Raw genomic sequence first — 11,205 nt, 5'->3', positions numbered from 1 at the left:
CCTATTCACATCAGATCATCACACCTGCTGAGATGAGATGAAACACTTTTCTGCTGAAATTACTGCTGAAGTAAGCTAAAGTTGTTTGAAAGGGTAGGTGCAAATGCATCCAGAGTGAAGTGGAGAAACCAGAAGTTCTGGCCAGCACTTCACATGGGTTTAAGATGCCATTGCCTGTGAGGATGTGAACCGAGGAAGTCAGGGAAGGTCCTGGGAAGCGAGGAGCAGATCCAAGTCAGTGCAGATACCCAGATTGTTTCATTCTAAAATTGGTGTGTGTATGGGGGCGCGCACAGGGGGGATTGGCTCCAGGGCTGCCTGACCCGAAGATGAGTCTATATTAGACTCCAGCAGCTATTCTTATTCAGCACCTTTGGAAACCAAGCCCACAATTTTTTTGTATCCACCCAAAACAGCTACTGAATATCAGTTCTTCAGCACAAGTGTTTTGGCTCGGTGGCTCTTTCCCCAGCAGAAAATTCATCCACCAAAGCTAACATAGTTTAATTCCCCCCTACTACTAAACAAGGATCAGTATCAATATTTTAACACAAGCATTACAAGGAAAATTGCTTTTTTTCTGCCCTCTCCAACTCATTCTGCCATTTCAACCTTGCTTCTTCTCCTCCCACTCTCAGTCTCTCATTAAATTAGCGTGATGAGACTTTATTCCTTAACTAAGTGAATATCCTGGAAATTTAAAAGCCCCAAAGCACAAGCAACTAGATTTTGAAAGCTTCCAAATCACACAGAGAATGAGTGGCCTCAGTGGAATCAGATGCTTCTCAGCTTTTAAGAAGAAACACAGGTGCCCTTATGTGACAAAATAAGGAAAAAGAAAAGGAGTGGGGAGCCAGATTAGGAAAAACCATATCCCTTGGAATAGCAGTGCACTTCGGGGAGAGCTGAGAGATGCCACAATTTTGCAGAAGTACAGGGGGAAAACGTGCTGACCTACCTTGCAGAGGTGTTGTAAGGATTACTGAAATAATGAAGCATATTTAACACAATGCACAATGTATTATTATTATGTAGGGGTATTAGGGAAGGGCAAAGTCTCGGTAACAGAGCACATGAGCTGCATACAGAAGATCCCAGAATGATCCGTGGCATCTCCTGTTAGAAGGGTCCCAGGTGTTCAGAAAGGGCCTCAGGTGTTCTCTGCCTGGAGAGCTGGTGCTACTTGGAGCAACTTGGCACAAGGCTGCTACATACATACACTGGGTCTTTTGTTATGGAGGTAATGCTAGAACACAAGCTATACATGCAAAAACCCCAAGGTTCAGTCCCTGGCGTCTCCAGTTAACAATCTGGGGAGTGTAGACCCCAGACCCTGGGGAGTTGCTTCTTATCAGGACAGTTCTGAGTTAGATGGTCCAATGGTCTGATTCAGTATAAAGCAGGTTGGTATGTTCATATAATTAACGAGGCACTGATCCCAACTGCACATACAGAGGGGAAATACTGGTCAAAGATGACAAAAATATTTCATGTTCAGTGATTTAAAGAAACATTCATATATGTGCTTTAAAGAGGTAAAATACCCTCTACAAACAAGCCACTATGCTAGGGGTGGGGGAGAGAGAAGGAATAGGAAAACTCCCCGCCTTTCTCAATAAATCGATGTATTTGCTCTAATTTTATTTGGAATATAAAAGGGAGCCTTTACAAAAGTGCTTAGGAGAGCAGAAAGGGGGGAAAATGATAGAGGTGGCATGCACGGCAAACATTACTCTGTCTGTATTAAGAATCCCATCCTCACATTTTATTGTTACTGTCAGCCGGCAAAAGACAGTGCTTAAAACAAAATAATACATAATGTATTACAGGGGCATAAACATCAGTAGTCATTTTTATCTTAAAAGAAAATGCAAAAACAAAAAGAAACCCCAACATAACACAACAAATAGAGTATATGGAGATAGTGAGCTGGAGGAGCCCTAATATAAATGTTGGACACCAAGATAATCAAAAAGGTGTTACAGCAAATGATGGAACTAGAGACCTGTGGAGGTCTCCTCAGCATTTTAGCAACTGCCTTCTCTCAACTTGGCGGTAGAGGAGGAGACAGAGAAGCCTGCATTAAAAAGGGCAAAACTTTCAGGAGAACAAGATAAACTCTCACTCTTTCCCACATGAGGAAAATGTTATTAGGAAATCACCTTTCTGCCTGACTGGCACCCAAGGTGATATACAACACTTTTTTTTTACTGTCCCCACAAAATAAATAAAAAAGAACAAAGCTAGAGCTCCAGTTGCTGCTGAATTTCATCCAAAGCAAAATTCAAGCAGTCTTGACTGTGTGAATTATCTGTATGAATATTAGGGAAGTTAACACAATTCTCATATGATCAGAAAAAAATTGTTGGGGTCGGGGGGAGGGGTATTGTACGCCTAATGCATGCAGTGAACGCCTGTGGTTTTTCGCTTCCCAAAGCAAAAAATTGCAGTTGTGGATAAGAGCACAAAGTTGAGCAACATGTTTCCAAAAGGCAAAAGAGTGGACAAGATGTGGCACAATTAAACTTGTTGTACAGAATGGGAAACTCATGACATTTAGACCAGACTGATGGACAGCAACTTGCCAGTCTCTGATTTGATTGGGGAACTAGGGTCGCTTCCACATGGAGGTATTGCCCTGGTTTGGCAACCAAACAGAAGCAGGTTTGTTTCAAGCGCCCATTTGATTCTGTCTCCTAATCATCCAATTTCCAGATTTTCTCCTCCTTTGCTCCAGTCTTTCCCTAACTAGGTCTGATACATTATTTTTGGAAGGATCACAGTCAAACCACGCTTGCATGCTATATGGACAGGGAGGTGTACATTTTTAAGGTCCCACCCATATATGTGCCACTTTCCTGGCCTAAGCAGCCCTTCCCTCCCATGTCCTCTGGCATTAAAAAATTGGTAAGTGCTATATCACTATAGCATAACACTCTATTTCAACAACCTACTAGTTCCTCTGACAGAGTCATTCTAAGCAGAGTTACACCATTCTAAGTCAAGGGACTTAGAAGGCTGCAGCGCTGCTTAGGAAGGTACTGTGAATTCCCAGCCCCATGAAACAATGGTCTACTTGTAGCTGGGCATATCATGAGAATCTCAAGACGTTCTGCTTCCATTTTAGAAAAGCATGTTTCCAGCCCTGTGCAGAGGAGTTCAAAATGTTTGAACATTGCAAAGTCTTAGAAACCAGAGTAAAGGTGATGGTGGCAGGGCAGGGGAATATACTGAATGAGCAGGCTATCCTGTGGTCAGTGTATATGACCTTGACTTTCCAACCTCATGCACTGAAATTTGGCACTGAATATTTTTGAGTAGGTCTAGAGCTATATACATAGACCCTTTGTCAAAATATGGAGAAATTAAGCATCTACAAGGCTTGAAAATACAGTGAGAAGAGGCCTGGGCCCATCAGCAAGATTCCTCTTTTTACATGGAGAATATCCATGCTAAATATTTTAGCTGGCATCTGGATTCAAACCCTTCTGAACATCTGGATTCAAGCCGTCATCCACTTTCTTCTCTACAACAGACAGTTATTACCTTTCATTTGCTACCATTTCCAGGTATCCTTGGGGATGAGGGGGGAAGGTTTACCCCTCTATTTCCCTACATGGCAGTCTCTGATTTGTCACTTTAAATCACACAGCTTAATGTGGCTGGATCACAGAGAACAGCTTGAGCTTAAATAAGTACTTTTTGAGAGTACGGTGAAGGAAGGACAGCTTGAGCTTGAATAAGTAGTTTTTTTAGAGTGGGGGAAGGAAGAATGTATGTCAAGAAGATGAAACATGGAGAAAGTATAATTAAAGGACCCAAAGGACTGAGCAAAAAGAAACAATGTACTTTGGTCACACCATATATTTCAACCTCTCATTGAATCCAGGGCCATATGTACCATGTACTAAAATGTCAAAATTCTGCACCAAGGTAATTCAAAGTTTGTACCACAAAACACTCAACTCTGTGACTTGTGTATACTTGTAAACAAGCACCATTGCCTATATATTTTTATTTCACATAAATTAATTCTAAGAACATTAGAAGGCCACTGCTAAATCAGATCAAAAGTCCATTTAGTCCAGCATCCTGTGTCCCACAGTAGCCAACAAATATTCCTGGGAAACACAAGCAGGGCAAGAAGGAAAGTAACAGCCAGCCACCTTCATTCCCCTTCTACAGAACTGGTATTATTGGTATGCTGATTCTGAACATGGAGGCTCTATTTAGCCGTGATGACTAATCATCAGCAGACCTGATGTCCTCCATGAATTTGTCTAGTTTCCTGTAAAAACCAGTGGTCATCATGTTTTAAGGCAGCAAATTTTATGAATTAATTATGTGTTATGTGAAAAAGTCTTTCTTCTGTCTGTCCTGGGTCTACTGCTGACAAATTTCATTAATTTCAAAATTGAGTGTTCATATTATGGGAGGAAGAGCAAAAGTTCTCTTTCTCCACTTTTTTCTGCACTGTCCACAGTTTTATAAAGCTCTAACTGCCTCTGTTCATCATGGGATGGGGAAAAGATCTATGCAGGTCACTGAAGCTCCACCTCTTTGACCATGAATTCCTATTTCAGTCCAGTCAGCTTCTGAAATTTCTCCTTATATTAGCCACACTCTTTCAAGCCTGTGTTGGCAGCCATAAGGGCTAGAAACGTTTTTTTAAAAAATAAGCAGTGAGATTCTTGGGTCATGGAATTTTGGGTCCAGTACCAAATTCTACAACAGAGTCATGGAATGCATGGATCCCTGATTATATTTCTTATCTACGTTTGAACAACGCATCAAGAATGTTCTTCCTGCTCTCCATGGTGTAGCACAAATTGACATCATTAATATTCTGTTGGGAATGTCTCGGCATGCAGGATCTTGCTTCAGAGCATCGAACCAGTTTGGATGATTATTGGGTCACTTCCAGTCCACTTACCACCCACTTCTTCCATCAAGAAACAAGATGAACAAGCACGGGATGAAGAAAGTATGCTATTATTAGCCAACATCACGTGAACCTGGCATGCAGGAGAAGTATCCCACCTGTATTGCTGAAAAGGCTAGTCCAAGATTACTTAGGGTTTGTTTTCATGTTGGAATTGTGATCTATTTCATGATGGCTCTTCTCTAAACTATTTGTATGCAGGTTCTAGTGGCATCTCACATGATATTCATAAATGTTTTTCATGTTCGCCACCTAGGGTACCCTGAATTGGGTGGAAAGGTGGCATAGAAAGGTTTTTAAATAAATAAATAAATAAAATACAATAAAATAGAGAATAAAAATCAATAAGCAACCACCAGCAACAAATAACTAAGCAACCACAGCAGCAATAATCATTACAGAAAACAACAACAGCATACGACAGAAAAGAATCAAAAACCATTATTATGAAAGGCTTAGGAAAACATCTTCATTGACTGACTACAATGAGGCCACAGAGGATAGATGCCAGGAAGGAGTCCCATGGATGAGGCACCTCCACATAAAAAGCCTATATGCCTCTCTGGTACCCATTTTACATGAGAAAGTGGAGAGCAGGTCCCTCTCAAAGAAATGGGCAACTTTATATGGGAGCAAGTGCATTTAAGATTATGTTTTGTCCCGAAGTATAGCAGATTTCTGTGACTCTATTATGAGGCAGAGACAGACTAGATGAAGGAACAATCTATAGATGGCATTATATAGGCACTGCATTGACCTCCCACAAAGACAGCACCAGTGCTGCATTAAAAGATGCAGTATTGAATCACATTCTGCCTCTCAGTAAGGCCGGCCAGTTCTGTCTGCCTTACTCAGCCATCCTGCTTCTGCATTCATATGGCTATTAGCCATAACTGCCACTGCTGAGGCCAGAGAGAGAATAGGTAACAGCCAGGCATCCTGCCATTGTGCCTAGACTGAGGCTTCACCAAGAACCCTCTCCCCAAGTACCTTTTAAATCATATTTCAAACTGGATGCTTGTATTGGTTTTTAATTGCTGTAAGCTGCCTCAGGTGCCATTGTTTGGGCTGACTAGGGGTCAAAATACTACCAGTTGATAAAACCTCTGTGCTCAAGAGCAGCAAATGAGTGGGAGGGAAGGCGGCATGGTACAGCCTGATCTTGTCAGATCTCAGAAGTTAAGCAGGGTCAACGCCTAGAAGGGAGACCACCAAGGAAGACTCTGCAAGGAAAGGCAATGGCAAACCACCTCTGCTTCTCACTTGCCTTGAAAGCCCCTTGCTGGGGTCGCCATAAGTTGGCTGCGACCTGGTGGTACTTTACACACACAACTAATGGGCAGTTTTAAAATTTGCAAGCATTTAAGTTAACACACATAACTTTAGACTTAGAAGATGCCTCCGAGCCTACTGACCTTAGAGACCCTTGTCTTTGGTTTAATTCAATAAGCCCTCCTTTTGGTCAATAACAGTTAAGCAAAAAGGGTGGAGGAAAGGAAGTGCCCAATGAAATAAGCCTTCTTTTCCTCACAAACTATGCCTTTCCACACCACAGTTCTCATTCCCTGTTTGACTGCCAGCTACCTGGAAGGGAGGGGGGAAATTGCAAGGAAGCTCTTGAATATTCTTCCTCTCCTAGCTGGCCGCAGAAGGGTTCCTGGTGCCATCTAGTGCCATGAATGGAAAACTGCAGAGCTCTCTTGCAACGCATGAGAACCCCCCCCCCCCCGTTCAATGGGCACGTTTGAATAATAATAACAATAATTATACAATAAGTCGATGATTATTATTTATGCTGCCATCATGTAAAATATACATGATTATGAGGGTGATAAATAGTTGATAATTTATACCTCTTCCAGTGTTCCCAGTGATCTTTGTTTCTACTTTTTTTCCTTGACAAAGGCTCTGTCGACAATGAGAAGCTCTGAGAGAGCTTTTGCTTCCCATGGTGTGCAGACAAATTTTTTCTTTTTGCCCAACTTCTCCCTTTAGCCAAACATGTTTTTGAAACAACACAAAGACCTGTTAGATCAGAAGCAAATGTGGCTTAAGGGTCTGGACCACAAGTGACGGTCTCTCTTTCAAACTACCTCCTGTGCTCTGAAAAAAATTAAGTCTACAGCCTGAGATATAAGTGACATGCAGACATTCAGCTGGTCTATATTTGGCCTCTTGTGTCACTGTTAAAGACACAGAGCTTGTGCTAGGGAGGAAAGAAGACAGCATTATTAACAGCAACAGTAATGGTGACACCATCATACTCAGTTTACAGATGAAGAACAGAGCGTTTTGTCTAAGACCACACAGCACAACCACAGAACTAGGAGTTGCACTCAGATGACTGATCTTGCAGACTATTCTTCTGCTTGCATTTGAAATTTGGTTTTCTTGAGCTGTTCTGTTGTTTGCCTTAGATTACTATGCTTGTTAGGGTGGGAAGGAACTACAGAAAAAGTAGGGAAAGGACAGAAGGACAAGGGGTTAGTGAAAATACGCAGGCAGCAAGAAAAACACAGCCATCTCCACACCTTCATGACCCATAGCAGGTGTGGGATGAAAGGCCTTTGTTTATAGGAAGAAGCATGAAACAACAAAGATGCTGCTCTGGAGGGAGTTAGGGAGCCAGCATGGCAAAGGGTATAATTAGCACCCAATAATCACATCTCACAAGCAAGGGAAATGTCACTCTTCCCCACCTCCCCTTCTCTCACATGACAGGGATGGAAGCATGCAGTCACGTGAATTGCTATGTGGGGGGGTGGGGGGAGAGGAATTTGTAAACAAGAGATGCCTGGACTTTCCTGTACCTTAGCTTTACCTATCCTTTGGCTGGATGTGATAATGTCTTTGTATCCAAGACACAGACTTTTATCATATCCATGGTGGTTGCTATTAATTTAATGTTTAGGGGGGCAGGAAGCCCCCAAAGCCTGCCCTGCTCATTTTTAAGAATATATGAATGGTGCCATGCTTTTCAGTCGAGTATGACTTTAAATGTGCTTTAATGGGAAATAATCCGGATACAACAGTTTGGGCATAACCTGTATTTGTGTTGGGGAGTATCTAACAGGTCAAAAATGTGGACTTCCATAAGAACATAAGAAAGCGTATGCTGGATCAAGTCCAGCAATCTGTTCACACAGTGGCCAACCAGGTGCCTCTAGGAAACCCACAAACAAGACGAATGCGGCAGCATTATCCTGCCTGTGTTCCATGTGGTAGGTGCTCCAACTGTAGCTGCTTTTCAGAGGCAATATTACTAGGCAAACTAAAATGAGATGCTCTGGCCACGTACTATGATGCATGAACTTTTGTATGAACCTACTTAGAGCCCAGGAATAGACATTCTATTGTACCAACTCCAATGAAATTATTCCCTTTTCTGGGAGGGGAATAACCCTCACTACACTAACCCTAAGCCTTACTCTTCTCCGAACAGTCTGGTCTTTGAATGGATGCAGATTATACCCTCAAGGAGCAGAATAAGAATTATTTGTGATCATGCTGTGTGAAGCAACAGAGTGGCAGTGCTTCCTAGTGAGTAGATCTATTAGTAAGGAAGGCGCCAGCCTATTATTTAAAACAGAGTCCTTCACAACGCATGGATTTGCCCCAGCTCTCCATCGGGAGCAGTTTTTTGGCTAGCAAGTTGCTCGCTAGCGAAGGTCCTTGCATGGAAACATCTCAGGCTGCTGCTTCACTTGACAAGCTGGGATAAGCTGACCATGTAACCTACTTATGTCTATTTAGGATTGCCAACTTCCAGGGGGTGGCTGGAGATCTCCCGCTATTACAACTGATCTCCAGGTGACAGAGATCAGTTCACCTGGAGAAAATGGATGCTTTGGAAGGTGAACTCTATGGCATTATACTTCACTGAAGTCCCTGCCCTCCCCTAACCCCGCCCTCCTCAGGCTCCACCTCCAAAATCCCCAGGTATTTCCCAAACCAGACCTGGCAACCATACGTCTATTATGCGGGGCTTACTCCTAGGGAAAAAATCTTATGATAGTACTATCAATGTCCCTGTGATGTCGGTTCAGACACTGTGGAGAATGCCGAATCTAGAAGTGGAGCACTAATCAGTGATTCTGCCTGAGATTTGGTGCAAACTGAATTAGCATTTTCTAGTACCCAATTGTGAAAAAAAGTGCTGATGTAAACACACCCTAAAGTTTTAAGCTTGCTTATTTCTTACTGAGGCTCATTCCAGACAGCATAAGCAACTGTGAAGAAACGCTCCTTGCCCACAATAATCTTCCTAAACTCAGTTAACAAGGCCTTTTAAAAAAAACACTGTAAGGAGATAATCAGAGCATCTTTATTAATTTTTTCCCTTCCCCACAAGCTAATAATTGCATTAGAAGGATGAATATGTAACGAAGCCGAAACCACAGGAGCTGCAATGGCAGGAGGGGAGATGGAGCTTGTTGCAGGTGGAAGCCCTCACATTAGAGGGAATGCAAAGACCGGTGTGGTTTTCACAGCCACAAGCATCGAAACCTCCAGAAAGCCTATCAGCATTTTAGTCACAGTAGAAGGTGGCAATGGCAGAGTATGATGATGTAGCCGCCACAGGGAACTTCTTAGTAGATTAGGCCAGCTCAGTCCATCCCCCACTCTGCTACCCTTATGGGAGCCCCAGATCTCCCATCTGAGAAGACCATATACAGACTTATGGCAGAACTGCCTCTGGAGTAGGGGTGCCAACTACCAGGAGGGGCCTGGAGATTTTGTAGAATTACGGTACTACTGATCTCCAGACAACAGAGCTCATTTCCCCTGGAGAAAAGGGCTGCTTTAGAGAGGGGGGTACTAAAGTCCCACCCCTTCCCAAACCTTGCCCTCACCAGGCTCTACCCCCCCCCCCCACAAATCTCCAGGAATTTCCCAACCCAGAGTCAGCAACCCTACTCTGGAGGTATTCATGGTTCTGCATCGTAGCAGGCAGGTCAGTCATGATAGCCTTTCAGTTTTGTTCTAAGCCTACTGGCCTATGTTGCTCGAAGTATGACATGTTCCCTGAAGAAACAAGTGTCTGTTTGGAAGATCATACAGCTGCAGGGGTGGCAATTAACCCACCACGATTTTGCAGGAGGGGCCTCTTCCTCCCACGACAGCCAGCACTCTGCTGCCCCCTGCAGTGTACGCACCATCTCCACTTGGCTGATCCACCCTCCATCTCCCTGGTGCTGTTATGAACCCTCCAGCACACACAGTTAATTAGGGAAAATATCCTTTCTAGCAATTTAAATGATTTTGGCATTTTCAGGAGGGCACATGTAATATTCAAATTACTTCCACTCTGTGCTGCCTTGTCTTTGCTTGGCTCGTCTTCCCAGGTGAATTTGCAGTCTCTGAAATGCTCTAATTTCCCCACACAAGCCATGTCAAATATAATTTTGGTGCAAAGTTGGTAATTATACCTAACATCAGTCTGATGTTAAAAACACTGAAAAATTTAGCAAGAGGAGACGAAGGGAGAGACACGCACGGCTGAGGCCAGAGAACGAAGGCGGGTGGCCCCCCCCCCTCAGTATTTGTGCTCTTTAATTAATAATAGCATGTTTTCAGGAACCAAAAGAAAAAAGACGTGTTTCCCCTGAACTGACTGGAATTTGCTTCTGTCCCAATTACTCTCTCGCCGAGAAGTTTGGTCGTGGGGCTGGTTTGCTGGCATCACCACAGAAAAATGCAAGACCCCACTAAAGTCCTATGAGGCTGTAAGTATGTAAGCAAACACAGATTCACTCCTGCCTTGGAGATAATCCTAGCCATTTTCATCCTCCCTATAAAAACCCTTATTAAGTGAATCACAAAAGGGTATATCATTGTCTCTTTCATATTAGAAAACTGGGAATGGGTTGTTTTGATTGTTTTGTTTTGTTTCAATTCTAAGACCTCACAAAGCACCAAAGAAATGTTTTAACAAATGCAATGTGCTTTTGCTCCAAAGAGAGGAATTAATTTGACGAGTGAATTAGCTGGCTGTCACCCCCAGTTCCCTAGCCCTGGCTCTTTTGTTCCTCAAAGATCCCATGACTGCCTATTTTAGTAAAAGTCCTCAAATCCAAGTCTTTTAAAAATTTCTGACACTACCATCCCTGCTCAGATCTGTCTTACTGTCAGGGGGGTTCCCTGGATCCTTTTGAATGTTAATGCCTGACACTCAGAAATTGGCCATTGTTAAAAATTCTAGGCAACAGACTCCTATTCCTGTCACTGTGATGCAGGGGATAAAGTGTTGTGTTTGGTTACAG

This window comes from Euleptes europaea, chromosome 19 (genome assembly GCF_029931775.1).
Source record: "Euleptes europaea isolate rEulEur1 chromosome 19, rEulEur1.hap1, whole genome shotgun sequence".
Taxonomy (NCBI): Eukaryota; Metazoa; Chordata; class Lepidosauria; order Squamata; family Sphaerodactylidae; genus Euleptes; species Euleptes europaea.
The sequence above is the reverse complement of the archived record's forward strand: the minus strand, read 5'-3'. Positions refer to the sequence as shown.